Source organism: Dermochelys coriacea, chromosome 11, assembly GCF_009764565.3.
Source record: "Dermochelys coriacea isolate rDerCor1 chromosome 11, rDerCor1.pri.v4, whole genome shotgun sequence".
In the NCBI taxonomy this organism is placed as follows: Eukaryota; Metazoa; Chordata; order Testudines; family Dermochelyidae; genus Dermochelys; species Dermochelys coriacea.
The window spans coordinates 51,589,671-51,610,826 of record NC_050078.2 but is presented as its reverse complement, the minus strand read 5'-3'; the positions used below and the strand labels follow the sequence as shown (position 1 = coordinate 51,610,826).

At 37.9% G+C, this 21,156-nt stretch overlaps 1 long non-coding RNA gene across 1 annotated transcript; it reads left to right on the top strand.

Annotated features, from left to right (window-relative positions):
- Positions 1–13,273: 13,273 nt before the first annotated feature.
- LOC122458161 lies at positions 13,274–20,805 on the top strand. The gene is made up of 3 exons (XR_006278041.1): positions 13,274–13,410; positions 15,236–15,419; positions 20,603–20,805. It is a non-coding gene; the product is annotated as an uncharacterized LOC122458161 (long non-coding RNA).
- The last annotated feature ends 351 nt before the right edge of the window (positions 20,806–21,156 follow it).

Below are 21,156 nucleotides of genomic sequence, written 5' to 3'. Positions count from 1 at the left end.
CTACATCTGGCACAATATCCTATCTTCCAACAGCAACCAGTGCCAGAGGCTTTAGAAGGAATTAAGAGAAGAGAGCAAATTATTGAGTCGTCCAGTCCCAGCTTCTAGAAGTCAGAGGTTTAGGTTCCTGACCATCTTGACTTAAGAGCCATTGATGGACCTAATCTCCTTGAATTTGTCTAACTGGGTTAAAAAAAGAATTAAACTTTTTGTATTCGCAACACCCCAACAATGAGTGCCATAGGTTGACTGTGTGAATAAGTGCTTCCTTTTGTTTGATTTAAACCTGCTGTCAATTTACAGTTTGTAATTCTGTTTTATATCTAAAGACTGTATTCATGATTAAATGAATAATATATGCAATTAATTCCAAAGTGCCTGAATGCACTTCATTAATATATTACTTTTATTAGTTACTGCATGAATAGAATAGCTTTTTTCAATCTAACTTTATTTTGCTTTTATGGTTATTAATATTATTGTACAGGTACTCAAATTATAATTTCCTCTCAACTGTGGTAATCATATCATCAAAGATTTCATAAGGAGAATTACAAGGTGCCCTTGTGCCATGTACATTGGTCAAACTGGATAGTCTCTACGTAAAAGAATAAATGAACACAAATCAGACGTCAAGAATTATAATATTCAAAAACCCATCGGAGAACACTTCAATCTCTCTGGTCATTCAATTACAGACCTAAAAGTGGCAATACTTCAACAAAAAAACTTCAAAAACAGACTCCAAGGAGAGACTGCTGAATTGGAATTAATTTGCAAACTGGATACAATTAATTTAGGCTTGAATAGAGACTGGGAATGGATGGGTCATTACACAAAGTAAAACTATTTCCCCATGTTTATGCCCCCCCCGCACCGTTCCTCAGACGTTCTTGTCAACTGCTGGAAATGGCCCACCTAGATTATCACTACAAAAGGTTGTGGGTCCCCCCCCCCGCTCTCCTGCTGGTAATAGCTCACCTTAAGGTGATCACTCTGGTTATAGTGTGTATGGTAACCCCCATTGTTTCATGTTCTCTATGTATATAAATCTCCCCCCTGTATTTTCCACTGAATGCATCTGATGAAGTGAGCTGTAGCTCACTAAAGCTTATGCTCAAATAAACTTGTTAGTCTCTAAGGTGCCACAAGTCCTCCTTTTCTTTTTGAAAATACAGACTAACATGGCTGCTACTCTGAAAAAAAGTAAGCCCATGACTCATCTTGGATCAGTACTAAGCCCAGCATGCTGCTGACACTTGACATAATCATAATGCAAAATATATTGCCTCAGTGAGGAATTTTCAGCTATGTTGTTCTGATAGGATTGATGTGCCAAAAGGATGATTTTTTTTCTCTCTCTCTCACAAACACACTTCCCAGCATCAAGGCCCAATGGCCACCTCAGGTACACACGTGAGATTGTAGAAAGGTCTCATTGCTTATTATTGGAGAGCACAGAGAGAAATATTATTGTAGTTTTCCCATTTATTTGTTCCCATGATGAGCCTACAATGGGATGTTCATGAAGATGTTCTTGTTCTGCAGGTTTCCTTTAACCATATTACTTCACCATAGCTTTTGCTCTGATCAAATCCAATGGGCCCAATTCTGCTGTCTGTTACATTGATACAAATAAAATGTAATTCCAATGAAGTCAATAGAACTAAACTATGGTAAAACCGGTATAAATGAGATCCGAATCAGGCCTAACATTTCTTACTCTGATTGTTTCCGTGCTGTCAAAGCACTTAATTGTGATGAAAATAAATTATAGTTATATACATATGGGAAGACTAAGGCTCCTTCATCTTGGATCTCCATAGGAGAATTCCTTTAACGTCTGTAATTTCTTGTGCTATAAATTTTAGAGTAAATAGCTACATCTCTGGCCAAGTTAAACCCTCTATTTCTATTGACAACATCTGAAATAAACATCCAGTTCCTGGAAGCAAGTTTTTCTTAAGTGAAGACCAGGGCCAAATCCTGTTCAACTCGGTAAGTCTTGACCTCAGTGGGACTACTTAGAAGTGTTTTGGTCCATTTTCCCAAACCAGGAGATGGACATAATTTTCTAATTGTGTAAAATCAGATGCAAGCCATGTGAGCACTGATGTATAGCTGATACAACATAAAGCCCCTAGGGCTGGTCTAATTCCATCATAAATCATCTTGTATATTTTATTTTAAAACCTGCAATCTTCCCATACAGTCAAAATAATTTTATTTGGATACATAGGAAAAATAATTTGAATTAAAACCAAACTTTGTTCTTTTTACAGATTAAAGTTTCCTTTATATCCTGCCTGTACAAGGTGTTAGTACATAATTCAGTTTGCTGTAGCCTATAAGATTTGAAATACCAGCCTGTCCATCTTCACATGTACTGTGCATTAGATAGATAGTTTGATTACATTAACTCTTGAGATCCTATTCAATTTATAATTCTAATTAATGAACTTCCAAGCTATATTTTTTATCCCTTCTCTTTGAGATGCTTGATGCAAATCATTAATTCTAAGCTAAGTTAAACCCTTCAAGTGCAAGACATAAACAAATAACCCCTTTTAAATTTGCACTTCATATGCTACACTATATTTCTATGATATGGATATCTGAGGTTAAATACCTTAGCATATGAAAAATTTGATTTTTAGTAATGATAGAATAAATCTATTGTAGCAGTCAGGTAGTAATTAAGTAAACATTTTTGTGTTTTTTCATATCTGTTCCACTGAAGTGGATATTTCATACTTGAAGTATCCAGAAGCCAGGGGCACTTGAGCACGCTGCAGAATTTACTGTGCAATAATCTTCTTTTAAAAGCCTTTGAATTTTTATTTTAAATGAGTCAAATTAGATTTTCTGTATTCCTCAGAAAATACAAAAGTGGATTGTTTGCGTAAACAGAAGGGGTGGTGATAGCATGCTGTTGGAAGGTTAGAATGGTGTTAGAATGCTGTACTCAGATACTTAGTATTTTACCTTCCCTTCGTTCTGGCTAATATAGGCCTGCTACAGCTTCAAAAAAGAAAGAAATATAGTGCGCTGAAACAAAACTGGGAATCCCAACCTTTGGTCTGATGCACACTTGATAGATCACTGAAAGAACATACTAGTGCCCTGGTTCACCTCAACATGATTTCCCACCCTTCAGCACAAATCAGTCAGGTATCAATAAGGTCAGATTCACTTTAGCATTATGAAGTGTGTTTTATTGGTAAAAGTGCAGGACTGGAGGCTAGAACTTCTGAGTTTCATTTCCTATTCAGCCACTAACCTTGTACAGCCCTGAATAGTCTCTAATCCACTGCGTGCATTAGACCATGAATGCACTACTGCTTTCATTGGTATAACTTATGTCGCTCAGGATTTTGAATAAGCCACCCCCTGAGTGACATAAATTGCACTGGCCTAACCCACGGTAGAGAAGCATTATGTTGGCAGGAGAATTTCTCCTACTGACATAGCTACCTTTGTACACACAGGGGCTATAGTAATTAAATTGCTGGACAAGGTTCTGGGGCTATGAACTGCCAAGCCTAAAGGTGCTGGAACTCAATTTTGGCAAGTCCTGCCACAAAATAAGCACTGGAGGATGTGGTATTTAAGAGGCTTCTCTACCAAAACCAGTGAGAAATACATTAAAAAAGCATGTCTACAAATCTGCTAAGCATGCATTTTGTTATGTAATAATTGTATGCCCAGTTAAAACTTCTTGGTTGTCACAGTGTGACTATTGCCACAACATACTTTTTGTTTTGAAAACATGGGTTCCTTTCCATTTCAGAATAAGAAGGATCTCTATTAGCATTGACATTTCAGGGCTGACGGTTAGAGCTGATCAATAAAAAGGGGGGAAATGGGCAATTTTATTCCATTTTCATTGTAGAAATTCTGATAAATTTGGATGGAAAATTGGGAAGTTTAGACTTTATAAGGTTCTACTTATAACACAGTAAAGTTATTCTGTATCCCATCCAGGCAAAGACAGTAAAACACATACATACTAGTCATTTTGTTATATTTAATTAGAATCAGTGCTATATTTAAAGTTCATTAGTAGTATCACAAAATATGACTGATGTGCCATTACTTAAAACAAGATTTCAAATAAGTGTGGTAGTTGAGTTGGGGGTGGGTCTTTATAGTTATCACCAGTAGTACGCTCTTTCAGACATTCCTGGCACAGTTTGCTACATGTGTAGACATAAAGCTTGTTCTCACACTCACTTCAGCCATTGCCAGCTCTCTCTGATGCTCAGTGGACCTTTGTGGTCTTCTGTGTTTTCTGAGTAGCAGCCGTGTTAGTCTGTATTCGCAAAAAAGAAAAGGAGTACTTGTGGCATCTTAGAGACTAACAAATTTATTTGAGCATAAGTGAAGGGAGCTGTAGCTCACAAAAGCTTATGCTCAAATAAATTTGTTAGTCTCTAAGGTACCACAAGTACTCCTTTTCTTTTTTGTGTTTTCTGACTGTTTCCACTTTCTTTAGTTTTTGCCAGCTGTCCCTGGCACTTTCAATGATCCCTCTGAGGCTACTAGTAACCTAAACTGTTCCCCTTGCTACCATAATTGGCTAATACACCTACAATTAAAATTTAATTGCATCTTGTGTTTAACACCATTTAATATAGCCATGAATACATATATCAAGGGAAGGAATATCAACAGCTGTGCGCCATGTTTCCCTGAAAAACAGGTTTTGGTATGCCCCTAGAACAGCCCAACTATCGCCCCCTTAATCTATCTTTCCTCAATTATGCTCTCCAGGGTAGCTAAGGAAATACTTGGAGGACATGGATACAGGCTTCCGGTAAATGATTGACATAGGCAGCCTTTTTTCCAAAAGAAGGCATCTTTTTATTGTTGCAAACAATAATCCCATATACAGTATTAATTTAAAAACATAAATCACTTATAACAGGTTGAGGAGCACCCGAACCGCAGTAACGTACATGATTGTACAACGAGATGATTCTAAGTGGATGCGCCCTGTTATAGGTGATCAGTCTGTCACGGGTTGCTGACAGAAGTTCTTCAATGTACTTTCAATTTTACATATAAACAGTCCCTCCACAACCAACAGACACTCATACACCTTTATTAACCCAAACATACACATGTACACATCGACACTAGACTATATTATAATTATAACTGATGGGCTTACTCTACTTGCTGACTTGGCTGCCTGTGCACTCTGTCTCCCTCTGCTGCTGTATTCCAGCAGGGCCTCCTATTTTGCTGCTGCTGCTGCTGCTTTTCATCCACTATCAGCTGTCCAACCTGATACTTAGCATCAGCTCTGCTTCTCTTCCAATCTTCTTCTCTGCAGCAGCAGCTCCTAACCTCTCCCTCTCTCTCTCCCCAGCAGCTCCTAACTCCCTCCCTTATACCGTTCTGTTAGAACTTTCTAGCTGCTTATCCTTACTGCACATGTCCAGTGCCAACATTCCAAGCATTCCATTGGCTAACGTCAGCTCTACTTTAGCCTATCACTGTTATTTACCTCAGTGTTCTGATCTGTCAGTTGTTTACCACTTTCTTTCTCCTGCCTATTTTATGTGACCTTTCGCCTACATTCAGTGATGGAGTGACCTTTCCCCTACTTTTGACCATATTACCTGAAGCTTCCAATGGTGTGGTGACTCCTGCTTATTCAATACGGAGGTCAGGAATGCAAAATGGAGTCTGGGGAATTTTCCTGGTATTACACCACACCTATTTCCTTATTGATTTGTAGACTCCATTATTATCTTTGAACTTTGAAACGTAATGTCCTTGTCATTCCCGTTATGAGGCATTGACTAATTTAATTCTTAAGGAATCCTCAGCGTTGTGGGCAGGAGACAGATCCACCTGGAAAGCTTCTTTCCTGAGACTTCATTGGAGACAACTCCATCTAGTTTGATGAGATGTAGTTGGTGTCTTCTACTTCAGACAAATAGGGAATGTTGACACAAGAATGGCTCCTTTATGTATTTAGTATGCAAACTATTTATTCCTTGTAAAGACAGTTTCAAAATACAGGCTGTTTTGAAAGACTAAGAAATATTGGGAAGAGAGAGGTGCTGTGGCCTGATAAGTTACAGAAGCCTTATAAATAGGCAGCTGTACCATATAAAGCATCCAGATTTTTTATATAACTATGTTATGGTATTCTATATGGTGTATTTGTGAGTCAAACATCTGCTCAGTTCTGCACACCCCTTGCATATATTGTTACAGTTGAACATATTCTGGGGCTTCTTAATGTGCATGCCTCAACTTCGAAATTGATACCGTACCTTATTGTGTATTGTTCTGCAATTGATCTGACATACCATTGCAAAAAAAGTCACACAAAGCAAAACTAGTGAATTTTATTTCCTTGCACCAATACTGTGCATTGTTTTCATGCTGAGAAGGGGAAATGGAGTACCTGTTTCTAAATGGAATTTTGTTTGTATAGTCTAATAGATTCTGTATTAAATGATATCTGTGCAAAGAGGATGAAGACTGGTGCAATGTCCATTTTCTCTTAATTGCTCCTTTTTACATCCTGGAAATCAATCAGACTCACTAATTCTGTCACTGGCTTCCTGCTTCTGATGCACAGAGAATCTTTGTTTTCATGTCCTTAGTTTAATGGTCTTTAAAATCCCACTTAACTTTCCTAATTTCTACCATAAATTTTACCTGAAATCTCTCTAATTGTTTCAGTTGCTCTGGATTTCCATTTTTCTGAAGGGTTTGTAAACATGTCAGCTGTAGAAGATAATAGTAGATTCAGCTCATCTTTTGTCAGTAGCTGGCAAATGTTTAATTAATTCTTCCCTGTCCTATTCAAATATCTTTTACACAATGCATAAAGGTGAACAGAGCTTTTTATGACTTTTGGTGAACTTTCAAAATAGAATGCTTTTGGACAACAATTTATGGTTAGGAAGGGTGAAATTCATTATATCATATATCAACTAGATGGCCTAAGTGTCTAAGTTCTGTAAATCTACTGTATCTAGTTTTAGCATGAGTTTTCACATATTGGTAATTCTTTTCCCTTTAGTGCCAAAGAAGATACAAGATAATGGAAAGGTTTTCTGAAGTATCACGCTCTTCAATTACTATCCAAATCTCTAACCCAGTGTGTTTCAACGCACTCACCATCCACAAACTGAGGTGCTCAACTATCCAAGATTCCGTCCTATCAACTCTAGACACAGATTTAAGGATAAATGGTAGGGACCACTGTGGGGCTTGTAGGACCTTGGAGGATGACTCTGAGTCTCTGAAAGCACTCACCAGGAGAAGGGTCCAGGAAAACCCAAAGTAGAGATGATAGTCTATCTTTGTCACTTTGGCTGGATGTTAAACAGAATCCTACTTAAAATAAGTGTCCTCAGTTTAATTCCTGTCCTTTTCTTCCAACCAGTATTTTGGGGTCACCTGTTGCTGCAGCTCCTGCCTATCACCTAGTCTGAACTTTTTAGGTCCAGATGCAGGCTGATTTGGGGAAATACTAGAAGTCCTTGAAATCAATCTAAAGCCTTGAGTTGGGGTCATAAACAGTAACTGGAACCAAGGCTAGCTGAATTAACTGTAAGCTAGTTCAGAAGAAAGAAAAATAAAATATTATGTATTGAATGGACCTATAACAACTTTTGAATTGAATTTGTATTGAATTCAGATGTTAATTATGGCAGAAATTCAAAGGTCTGCTTTTATTCTGATTTCATTGTCTCAAGTTGAATATTCAGCAAAGGAGCATTTATGGACTCACTGACATACGGTACATTAAACAATCTCGAAATTGTTAAAATAATGGGATGAAATTGGAAAACATGGTTTTGTGTACAGAGGTTAATTTATTTCTGCTGCTGCTTTGCAATTAAAAAATACTAATTCTTGTGCCCCCAGAGACCCATTTTATTGGCATTCCATAAATTACTGAGAGAATTAATTTCTGAAAATTAAATTGTTTATCTGGATCAAAGTGCCTTCTTTCCTTTTATTTAAAAAAAAATGCAGAGCTGAGTTATCATTTGTTCTTGTTACCTCCAGCAACATACAACTTCATCCACAACTAGACAGGAAGTGAATAGATGAGTGTTAGCGACTAATTTTACGTGGGTTTTTTTTTAAAGTCTTTTATGCTTTTAGTTCTGTGGGACCAAGAACACAACATCACAGGGCATTATTCTGTAAATCAAAGGAGAAGAAAAATACTTTCCCAACATGCAGTTGCCAAATCATAGAATTTTATTACCTCTGATCAGGATTTCAGGGCTCAGACACAAATATTTTAAATGTTTCTTTACCAGCAACAGTTCTGTCTGTCACTGATCTGTGACCCAGACCAATCTAAACCTTGGACAGTGGTAAATAAAGCCCAGTGCTTTTGCCATGTTTGTCCTTTAGCATGACAGTTCTCATTGTCTAATACTGCATGTTTGCCTCATTGAATGTGTGAAGTTAGTGCTTCTTGAAGAAATGTTCTATATCTAAAGTGGCATTTGTTGTGTTTTTAAAGTGACTATCTTTGTTCATTTCTGATATACAAAGCTCTCAAAAGTCCACAACACAGTCATCACAACTGATATAAAGATCAGAGCTGGGCAAATAACTAACTTTTCAGTGTGGAGGCTAAACCAACCTCCCTTCCTCCGCAAAAATACAAAATCATTTTGAGTTGACCCAAGATGACTTTTTTTCCCCTTGCCAAAATAAAAAAAAAACTTTTGTTCAACTTCAAACAAAACATTGCTTTGTTAGAATGTTTGTAACCCATAAAAAAAAATCTAGCAATGTTTGAAAATGAAAGGTTTGAAACATTTTATTTCAAAAATGTAAAAACAAAATGTTTCTTCTGCTTGTGATTTTTATTCCCTGGCTGAAACTTTGGCAAACTAGACCTGAATTTGTGAACCATTTCAGTCAACCTGAATCTGCATTAATTGGTTTGGAAACTTGTTTTTGTTCCAAATTGGAACAAAATCAAGACTCTTTGAAATCTCTCAGTAAAAATAAGGGAGGGGAAGAGACAAATGAACATTAATAGTTTCATTGTTAGGGCACTTAACTAGGTTGTAGAAGACCCACATTCAAGTCCTAGCTCAACCTGAGGTGAAGTAGTGACTTGAACCTGGTACATCCAAGACAAGTGCCCTAACCACCAGACTATTGTTTTCGGTGGGATGTGTTTCTTCCTGTCTAGTCTTGATTAGATATTCCATCATGCACCTGAGAAACCTGCTCAATTAAAATTTAGTCAAAACCTATATATTTATCTGAAAAGTTTCAGTTTCAATGAATCAGCATTTTCTGACACGCACTGCCCCCCCCCCATTCGTCGAAGCTGTTCAATGTATTAAATGAAAACTATTACAGTAGAACCTCAGAGTTATGAAAACCAGAGTTACGAATAGACCAGTCAGCCACACACCTCATTTGGAACTGGAAGTACACAGTCAGGCAACAGCAGAGACAAAAATAAAAGAATAAAACAAATACAATACAATTCTGTCAGGTTTCAGAGTAGCAGCCTTGTTAGTCTGTATTCGAAAAAGAAAAGGAGTACTTGTGGCACCTTAGAGACTAACAAATTTATTAGAGCATAAACTTTCGTTGAAGTGAGCTGTAGCTCACGAAAGCTTATGCTCTAATAAATTTGTTAGTCTCTAAGGTGCCACAAGTACTCCTTTTCTTTTTGCGAATACAATTCTGTGTTAAACATAAACTACTAAAAAAAATAAAGGGAAAGCAGCATTTTTCTTCTGCATACTAAAGTTTCAAAGATGTATTAGGTCAACGTTCAGTTGTAAACTTTTGAAAGAACAACCATACTGTTTTGTTCAGAGTTGCAAACATTTCAGAGTTATGAACAACCTCCATTCCCAAGGTGTTCATAACTCTGAGGTTCTACTGTACCATAGTTCCAATATCTATTGTTATTAAAAATCAGTCACATTAATACTTATTAAAGGAAAAGAGCTACTAAAATTACTGATTTTTGTAATTGGGCATTGGCCCCACCCAAGGCCTTTGTACCTCTTAACAATCAAATTGTTATCATATTTGCCATTTCTGTAAGTTTGAACTAGTATTTGGGCAGAAAAATCATACCTAGTGTCCAAGTGGTCTTCTTGCAATGGCTAAGATTCCCTAACTGACTTATTATTTTAATGATATGTTTATCGTTAGCCATAAACCGTTTGCGTCTACAAGGAGCAAATAAGGTAAAAGACTATTTATTTTCTGGCAGCCTACAACTCCCCATTCAACACAATTATGAAATTGCATCTAACTCATAAATCTGCATCTAATGCAGTATTTACAATGTAGAAGTACATTATTTCCAGTTTGCCTTGCTCATGACACATTCAGTGGAAGTAGTTTTTTCCTTCTTTTATTCTCTTAATATCATTTTGTATTTGGCTTACAGATCCTGATTAGGATTCTTTAATGAACATGTTTTCATTCATGCTCTGAAATATTTATATGAAGATGAAATTTCAACAAAATAGAAAACACCTCTGACATGATTACAGTCTTAATTACAAAGAGCTACCTTGTAGTTTCATAAAAGCCCGAGAAGCCTTATTTAGCCTATAATCCCTCATAAGTCACTGCCTGGTTTTTATGTTATTTTGCACAATATATTCAATTCTTAATACAAGTCTTGAAGGAATATTATATGATATGGGTGGCTTATGTTTGACGGAATGGAATTTAATAGTACTCTGGAGAATGAATAAATGGTTAGAGGATATATTTTCATGCAATAGATCTGAAGTAGCATTGGTGCACCTAAAAGAATATTGCTGAATCAGGATGCTGCTTGAAGAAGTAGAATATTTTGTGCTACATCCTCAATGCCACAGGACAAATTTGATGCAGATAACTTCTTTATTTTGTTGGCTGGTGTGAGCATCTCCATTGTGAAATGCAAAGAGTGACAGAGGCCTTCAGGTACCTGCTAAAATCAAATTAACATTGATTTGCTTGATAAATAAGTATATATTGCAAAAGCCTATGGCAATATTCAATACATATTAGATATTCCTGCTGAAGCCAGGATGCATGAGGAGAAGTAAGAAATAAAACCAACCTGTGTGTGTGTGTGTGTGTGTGCGTGCATGCATGCGTGCACCAGGAGCTCCCATTGAAGTCTGTTGGAGTTGTAGGCATTCATTTCCTTTATGTGGAGTAAAAGACATAAAACGTGTGTGGTTGAATTGGACTGGCTCACCAAACACTGTACCTTGTTTTCTGCTCTCAGAGGTTGTGTTAAAATGTTGCCACAACAGGAATCCAGTTCCTCTTACTTGCTGCAACTAAATATGTTAAAAAAATAGTGTCTATGAAACAGAAGTGGATTAGGGGTTAGTGGGATCCTGGGCAAGAGCAAGTGGGGGCCCCTCCCCACCCTTTCCACCTGCAGTCCCCCACCCCGCATCCCTGGCACTCCTGCCAGGGAGTGGGCTCAGGGTTCAGGGGCTTCTGCAGGAGCACCGGGTGGGCAAAGCAGGTCAGGGCAGAGAGGCGCCCATTTTTATGGGGGGCCCCCCAATTGGCTGGGGACCCTGGCCACGAGCCCTATTAGCCCAGTGGCTAATCTGCCATTGCTATGAAAGGTATGCAGCATGATAGCATTAAAGGTTGAAGTGCCAAATTCATCAATGGGGTTGTGTATGTGGTGCGGCAAAGCGCAGAGTAGCGTGGTTTGTAGAGTGTTCTAACGTGTTGCTCTCTAGCTTCCCTGTGTAGACTCTGCTGGTGTGTTCCGAAAGGTGTGTGTGTGTATATAAATCTCTCCTCTGCTTTTTCCACCAAATGCATCCGATGAAGTGAGCTGTAGCTCACGAAAGCTTATGCTCTAATAAATTTGTTAGTCTCTAAGGTGCCACGGGTACTCCTTTTCTTTTTGCGAATACAGACTAACACGGCTGCTACTCTGAAAGGTATCTAGTTTGTGTTAACGTAGTCCAGTTTGAAATGTTAACACAAAGTAGATACCTTTTTAGACTATGCCACCACTGTCTATCTGTGACACTTAGAGTGCACATGTTGGAACACACTACAAATCACACTCTTCTGGCAGACTTTATTGGCGCTGCGTAGACAAGCACAATATAACACACCCAGCACAACCAATGGTCCTCAAAGCAGCCCCTCTCCCTGCATAAATGTGCTTCAACCTAGGCTGCCAGGAACTTTTCTAAAGTCCACATGAGAGTGCACTCTATGTGCCCATTCAGTTTTGCTTTTCTCTGCTTGGACTGCCAGCAAGGATGCATATCCAATTGATTCCACACAAGGTGATGATTTCTGTGATGTGCACACACATTCCTATTGTGAGCATCTAGACCGAGAGCATCAGCTGACCTCACAGAGGCTATTGAATGCTCATCTGTGATGATTATAGCTTTTAGCCACTACTCACCTAGGCTGAAGCTGAATTAATGATGTAGAGATAAAAGGCTTTGTATCCTATTACCCATTCACTGAACTGTCAATAAAGAAAATTAAATCAATCTCTGGTCTTTTATTTTTTTAATAAAGAGAATATATTAGGTCTGATCTCTACTACATCAAGGTAGTTCCATTCACTTTGTGCTTGTTTATAACTGTTAAAAACCACTACATATTTTCTTGTTTTTCCAGCTCTCTTTAAGCTGAAAGTCTCATCTTAGCAGCCGAGTGCAGTAGGCGATGACTCTTCATAAAATACAAAACTGCACTTACCTGCATTTCAGTGCTATGTGGTTACACTGCACTGCACACTGCACACTGCACCCTTCTAGGGTGTATAAGTTATATCCTGTAAAATCAGGCCTTTCTGAGGATGTGGGAGGGCTGGTTTCATTGATGAAATACACTTTCTATGAACATTCTTCATGCTCCAGTATATGGGTGGCACATCAAAAATGATAACAATTTTGTGAAATAGCCATTGCGCTAGTCACTTCATATGAATCTGTACAATGCACTTGAGAACAGATTTGGGGAACAATCCTTTGTGTGGCAGAAAGTTGGAAAGCATTATTGGTAGGCCCTCTCAGTTTCTAAACATATGGTTCAGGAAGTAATGAACTAATGTGGTCAGAAAAAAGGCTTCTTTTTTAACTTTTTTTGCCAAAAAAAATAAAAACTGAATATTTTGGCAGAAAACTGAAATTCTTATTCAGAAATGCTGCCAAAGGACCTCATGCAATTTGTAATTCAGGTGCCACATTCTACCATTTTTCATTTTTGAATTATAGAAATTTGGGACTGGAAAGGACCTTGAGAAGTCACCTAGGCCAGCCCCCTGCACAGAGGCAGAACCTAAACCATCCCTGACACCATCCCAGGTGTTTGTCTAATCTGCTCATAAAAAAACTTCCAAGGACTAGGATTCCTCAACCTCAGTGCTTAACTATACTTACAGTGAGGATATTTTTCCTAATATCTAATCTAAATCTCCCTTGCTGCAGATTAAGCCCATTACATGTGCTGTCTTTAGAGGACATGGAGAACAATTAATCATCATCCTCTTTGTAACAGCCCTTAACATGTTTGAACACTATAATCAAGTCTCCCTTCCTCTTTTCTCAAACATGCCCAATTTTTAACCAGTCCTCATAGGTAAGGTTTTCCAAACCTTTTTATTATTTTGGTTGTTCTCCTCTGGACTCTCTCCAATTTGTCCATATGTTTCCCAAAGTGTGGTGCCCAGAATGGGACACAGTACTCCAGCTGAGGCCTCATAAGTATGGAGTAGGATGGGACAATTACTTCACGTATCTTACATACAACATTCCTGTTAATACACCCCAGAATGATATTAGCCTGTTTTGCAACTGCATCACACTGTGGCTCACATTCAATTTGCAATCTAGTATAACCCCCTTTCAGTAGTACTGATTAGCCAGTTATTCCTCATGTTGTAGCTGTGCATTTGATCTTTTCCCTTTGAATTACTTTGTGCTTGTCTTTTTTCTGAATTTCATCTTGTTGATTTCAGACCAATGCTCCACTTGGTCAAGGTCATTTTGAATTCTAACCTTGTCCTGCACCCCTCCAGCATGGTATCATCTGAAAACTTTATAAGCACACCATCCATTCCACTATCCAACTCATTAATGAAAATATTGAAGAGTACTGGATCTTGGACAGACCCTGATGGACTGCACAAGATATGTCTTCCCAGTTGACAGTGAACCACTAATAACTATTTTTTGAATACAGTTTTTCAACCAGTTGTGCATCTACCTTATACTAATTTCATCTAGATCAGTGGTTTTCAAACTAGGGCCGCCGCTTGTTCAGGGAAAGCCCTTGGCGGGCCAGGCCGGTTTGTTTACCTGCTGAGTCTGCAGGTTCGGCCGATCGCGGCTACCACTGGCCGCGGTTTGCCACTCTAGGCCAATGGGGGCTGCAGGAAGGGTAGCCAGCACGTCCCTTGGCCCACGCCGCTTTTTTTAAATTATTATTTCCTAGCCCTCATTTCTTTTTGTCAAAGACTTAAATTATTTAAATAAACCCCCCTTTTTTTCTGTTAGCAAAAAAGGAAAAAATGATAAAACTATATTTAGGTTGAGATAAAAAACTCGTATAGTGCCCCCCCTTTTTTGTAATAGGCTAAAAAGGAACATCTATTACATAAACATATGCAGTAATTATACCCATATTTTGTACCTATAGACCAAAATGGCTCTTTTGATCTATTGAATAAATCTATGATTAGGCCGTGTATTGAAAGCCATATTATGTATGCAATAGACCTGAATGCCATTATTGTATATTCCTGAAGCATAAGTTACATTGTAAAAATCCTTCAGAAAATGTGTGGATCAAAATAAATTGCATACATGCAGAGAATACCCAAAAAGATTGAGCCTTTTCACATGTTAATCATATACTTGATTTCCTTTTTTTAAATAGCGCCTTTTTGTATTAATAACCTGTTGCTTCCTCCATTCTGTTTGCCAGAAGCTGGGAATGAGTGACAGGGGATGGATCACTTGATGATTACCTGTTCTGATCATTCCCTCTGGGGCACCTGGCACTGGACACTGTTGGAAGACAGGATACTGGGCTAGATGAACCTTTGGTCTGACCCAGTAGGGCCGTTCTTATGTTCCTGAAATAAGTGAATTTTAAATATGTTTCTGAAACTCAAAAATTGCTTACCTGTCGTTTTTGAAGTTGTCTTATGTAAAAATGAGGAAACTGATCAGCGTTATACTCTCTATGTCAAATTTCACCCTAGATAGTCCCCCTCCCTCCCAAAGACGGTATAGGGAGAATATTGAAGATTTATGGAATTGGAAATCCTTGACTACAGTGGTATGAACAATGAAGCTTTAATAATGGTTTTTAAAATGAAATACTGTCTGAAGAAATACAGGAATCTCCACAAAGGATGCACTACCTACATCTTTGTAAAGTTCCAGGTATTCCCCAACCTCTGGTTGTACCTGCCTCCCTAGCAAGTTACAAGTCTATGGTGCTCTATTGCTATTACACAAGCTGCTTGTTTGCTACACTGTTGTGCTGACTTGCCACACCTTTCCTCTGTGCTATTTTGTCATGTGACTTTAAAGAATAATGTGGTGTTATCAGTGATTGACAGTACCAGAAAATCAGTTACTCGGTCAATAAAAGTAAAAGGTCATCTTAACCTTTTTTTTCCCCTTAAGAACTAATTTCTGGTTTGGTTTTCATATTTTTCTACTGAGTGTAGTCATGAACCAGTAGTGTCAGATAGTTTTAATCGAGGCCTCTCATGCTAATTTATGATTTGATGGAGTACTTCATCACCTACCCACCTCTGTCATTAGAAAACCATATCACTCTTTGCAAGAACAGAGTTGAAACTCTCTGCCGTGTCCTACCCATATTGCAGAACAAGTAATTATGTTCTTCAGACTATCTAATATTTTCCTTAAAAAGTGGCAGAGAGTCCTGTGGCACCTTGTAGACTAACAGACGTATTGGAGCATAAGCTTTCGTGGGTGAATAGCCACTTCATCGGATGCATGTAGTGGAAATTTCCAGAGGCAGGCAAGCAAGAATCAGCCTATGGATAACGAGGTTAGTTCAGTCAGGGGGGATGAGGCTCTCTTCTAGCAGTTGAAGTGTGAACACCAAGGGAGGAGAAACTGCTTTTGTAGTTGGCTAGCCATTCACAGTCTTTGTTTAATCCTGAGCGGATGGTGTCAAATTTGCAAATGAACTGAAGCTCAGCAGTTTCTCTTTGAAGTCTACTCTTGAAATTTTTTTGCTGCAGGATGGCTACCGTTAAATCTGCTATTGTGTGTCCAGGGAGGTTGAAGTGTTCTCCTACAGGGTTTTGTATATTGCCTTTCCTAATATCTGATTTGTGTCCATTTATCCTTTTACGCAGGGACTGTCCAGTTTGGCCAATGTACATAGCAGAGGGGCATTGCTGGCACATGATGGCATCTATTATACCATGTATATTGCATATTTATACCTGCCTCTGGAAATTTCCACTACATGCATCTGACGAAGTGGGTATTCACCCACGAAAGCTTATGTTCCAATACTTCTGTTAGTCTATAAGGTGTCACAGGACTCTTTGTCACTTTTACAGATCCAGACTAACACAGCTACCCCTCTGATACCTAATATTTTCCTTGTAGTTCAAACTGGGTAAAATATTTTCTCTTCCCTATCTTGAACTGTTGTGTAGTGCTGCTGCATGATATTAACCAGGGGCTAAACCCCAGAGGTGTCTGTATTAGTGTTAGCAAGTTACAGCTAGAACCGAGGTGTGAGTTTGCCTCAGGGTTATTATACAATTTTGATTTTTATCACCTGCTAGCTTCCCCACTCTAACCATGCCCACATCTCGTCCTCATCACTGTCTGGCTCTGCTGCTGGTGTAGAATAGTTACTACAGTGGGCCTTGTTTTCTTTGCTTTGCCTGGCACAAGAGAATTGACCAGATGGGCATTTGTATAGTGCCAACAGGGGAAGCTACCAGAAGAGCATTTGTTCAGTGGTCACCGTTAAAAAATTAGCATTTGCCAACAGTACATAGTGATATCCTATAGTAGGACAGTTTCCCTGAACTTGGAATAGGACTGATCCATGGTAATAATTGGGAAATGTTTACTTTTAATTAGCAATATTGTATGTGTTAAAAAGACTTATTTCCTAATTGATGCTTAGCTTTGTCTCTAGCAGAACAGGAAATACTGATGGCTGAAGGGAGTGAAATTAAAAACAGATTGGTAGAGCGTGTTGCATATCACTTCATAGTTCATTTGTATAGATAAAATGTGAGCTTTGCACAGAAGGGAATGTTTACAGATGTCAAATTTTGTTGAAGTCAAGGGTGTTTTTGTGCTCTCACTGATTTAAATGAGAGTGGAATCAGAGCCTTGTTTTCTTACTGTAAAATTCCATCAATGTTATACAAATAATGGGTCAGATTCTCATCTGGTATAATCCATATGGCTGCACTGACTTCAGCGAAGTTGAGTACCTGGCCCATATGTGATAGATGAACTAATTCCAATATGTGTAATTTTGAAAATCAGCTTGTACATTTTGCAAAGTTTATAAAATCTTAGTGATCCTTTCATATGAAAAGAGAAATGTATGTGTAAGTCATTATCATAGACATTGCCTCTTAACAGACAGTTGTGTGTCACAGAAAACAAATATCTTGTTAGGTCAATGCAATGTGTGCAACGAATTAGAGATGATTAAATTCTTGTTTGGTTAAGAACTATGTCTCCTGTGAAAGAAAAATAACTCTTTTTTTATTATTATTATTATCTGAGGGCAATTTTGATATCTATTTGTTTTTTGATTACTTCCTGTCTCATAATACTGATATCACACACTCAGAAAACACCCATTAACTGTGATTCATGTTACAGTAACTGAAGTTAAATCATGTCTGCCCTCCCAATTTTACTTTCACTCTGCCTCCAACAGTTTATTCTTGCTTGCGTAGTGATCTAAGAACAAGGAGCAGTCTAAACTCACAATTAAATTGCCTTGTTTTCATATCCCTAATGATTGATGGACTATAAATTCTGACAATTGTCTTGTATATCAAGAAAAATAACTCAAAGAATAGAGTGTTCTAAGATGATTTTTTTTTCCACCAAATGCATCCGATGAAGTGAGCTGTAGCTCACGAAAGCTTATGCTCTAATAAATTTGTTAGTCTCTAAGGTGCCACAAGTACTCCTTTTCTTTTTGCGAATACAGACTAACACGGCTGCTACTCTGAAACCTAAGATGATCAGTAAATTATTTTCTATTTATAATTGAAACGTAAACATACTTGACAAGTGTCAACACTGGCAAGTCTCAATACCTGAAATTGAGCTTCTGGGAACATTTAGCCATTAATCACTGCTCCCTTCAGCTTCACAATCCTTCCCTCCAGCCACAACTGTTGCTTTCTTATGCTTCTATTAAATTTTCAATTATATCCTTGGTTCACCTTGTCTGCTGTCCACCCTTCAATAGTGATCAATATAGCTGAGCGAAATTTGGAATTTCCATGAGAGAACCTTCTTTCTTATCCCATGGCTATTTTCTTTGCTCAGGAACCTTTTGTGAGGGACCTAGTCAAAGACTTTCTGGAATTATTGTTTCATGCCCAGCTCCATTAATAAACATTGCTGTCGATATCAGGGTAATTTAATTTTTTTCCTAGAGATTTTATTGTAAAACCTCATTCCAGAAAAATACTTATGCACCTATTTAACTTTAAGCATATGGCTAGTTCCATTAAACCTCATTTGCTAGTTTAGGCTGAAATGAGGCATTTGGGGATATGAAACCTGTTTAAGGTGTTCCGTTAAAGTTATTTTGATAATTTTTTTGTCTCAGATTTTTTGTTTCAGAGCTGTGAATTTTTGTCTAGAGTATTCAAGTGGGATATATTCTGGATCTTAATATTATTTTGTTGTATAGCTTTAGATATTCTGAATTTTAATTGGGTTAATTTTCCAGTGGGATGGAAGTCTTTGGGACTCCACAGCTCAACATTTTCTGAAGGAACTAGCAAATATATCTAGTGTTTGTTGGGAACACTAGTGAGACGCCAATATGGCCCCAGCAGGAGCTCTTTAAAGACTTAAAAATTGAGAGAGAATCCTACAAATAGTGGAAACATGGACAAATTCCTAAGGATGAATACAAAAGAATAGCACAAGATGTAGTGGCAAAATCAGAAAGGCTAAGGCACAAAATGAGTTACACATAGTGAGGGACATAGACGGTAATAAGAAGAGGGTCTAGAAATGCATTAGGAGCAAGAGAAAGGTGAAGAAAAGTGCAGGTCCACTACTTTACAGAGTAGGAGAGCTAATAACAGATGACATCCAGAAGGCTCAGGTGTTTAATGCTTATTTTGCTTCACTAAAAGAGTTGGTTGTGATTAGATACTTAACACAATTAATATTAACAACAAGTGAGAAGGAACACAAGCCAGACCAAGGAAAGAACAGGTTAAAGAATATTTAGAAAAATTACATATATTCAAATCATCAGTACCTGATTAAATTAATAATGTTAGAGTATTTAAGAAACCAGCTGAAGCAATTCCAAACAGTTAGCAATTATTTCTGAGAAATCATGGAGGATGGGTGAGGACCCTGTAAATTATAAGTATTTGCTAGATTAGGCATAAATTAAGGTGGTAAAGTTATGATCCTACAGGCCTCAGTCTTAGCTAAATAAGATGTTAGGTGCCAGTTAACCAGGAGTCACCCTAGATCATAAGATATCACAAGATAGAATGCCGTAATGACTAAACTGCTGACAGATAACCACAGGATGCTAGTTTATACCAGCTTGGGATATTTCAAGTTAGGAATGTCAGCAGATATCTGACCACAAGTGTGCCATGGTTACTAATTGACATATATGCTAATAAATTTGAGGTAAATGGATTAGAAACCTATGCGAGAAGGGCACCCCAACATTAATAGGGTGGGGAAGTACAAATAAGGAAAAGGGGATGAAACATTGAATATGTATTAGGCATAATGGTGTCAGCATAACACATCATGCAAATTATATCTTGGCTTGTATGACTAACAATTTTGGATCCTTTTTCAAGGGATGGTGAGAGTATATGGATGCTCAGACACACGTTCTAAATTATCTGTCTACCTTTCTGAGTTGAAGTGTTTGTAACTTTGCTAACTGTGTTAGGAAAAACCTTCTGTATTTGTCATAGTTTTATTAAGTGTGAGTGTTGCAACCATGCACATTGGGGTTCCCAACTGAACAGTAATTTTAATAATACGGGGCCTGATCTTGGAAGAAGAGCCTACCAAATCTCAGAGTGTTAAGAATTCTCCCTTAAGTAATGGATATAATTAATGCACAATCAATAGATCAGGCAACATCCCAGAGGACTGGAGAAGGGCAAACAGTATCTATTTTAAAAGGGGGAACAAAAAGGACCTGTAGAATTATAGACCAGTCAGCCTAACTGAAATATCTGGAAAGATACTGGAATAAATTTTTAAACAGTCAATTTGTAAACACCTAGATGATGATAGAGTAGTAAGTAATAACCAGCACGGATTTGTCAATAACAAGTCATACCAACTAACCTAATTTTCTTCTTTAACAGGGTTACTGGCCTAGTGCAAGGGGGAAAGCTGAAGAATTGGAGTAAATCTAAAGGAGAGCTACAGAAGAAAGAGGTCAAGCTTTCTAAACTTTTAAGATGAGCAAATATTATAAAAAATGGATATGTTTAGTCTGCAGAAAAGCATACCGGGGGGTACCTGGTAACAGTCTTCAAATATGTTAAGAGGAGTTACAAAAAAGAACAGTGATCAATTGTTCTCCATGTCCACTGAAAGTAGGACAAGTAATGAGTTTTTAATCTGCATCCAGGAACATTTAGGTGAGATAGTTAGACTGTTTTTCTTAATATAAGGATAGGTAAGCACTGGAATAGGCTTCTGAGGGAGATTGTGGAATTCTTGTGATTGGATGTTTTTAAGAACAGGTTAAATTTTAGCTGGTATATAGCTGGTCTGGGTGTACATTGTCCTGCCCCAGCACAGGGACTGGACTAGCTAACCTCTCAAGGTCCCTACCAGCCCTATATTTCTATGATTCTATTAATATTGCTGTTTCTAGTCCTTCCAGGAGGTCTTTTTGGGCAAAGAGATTTGT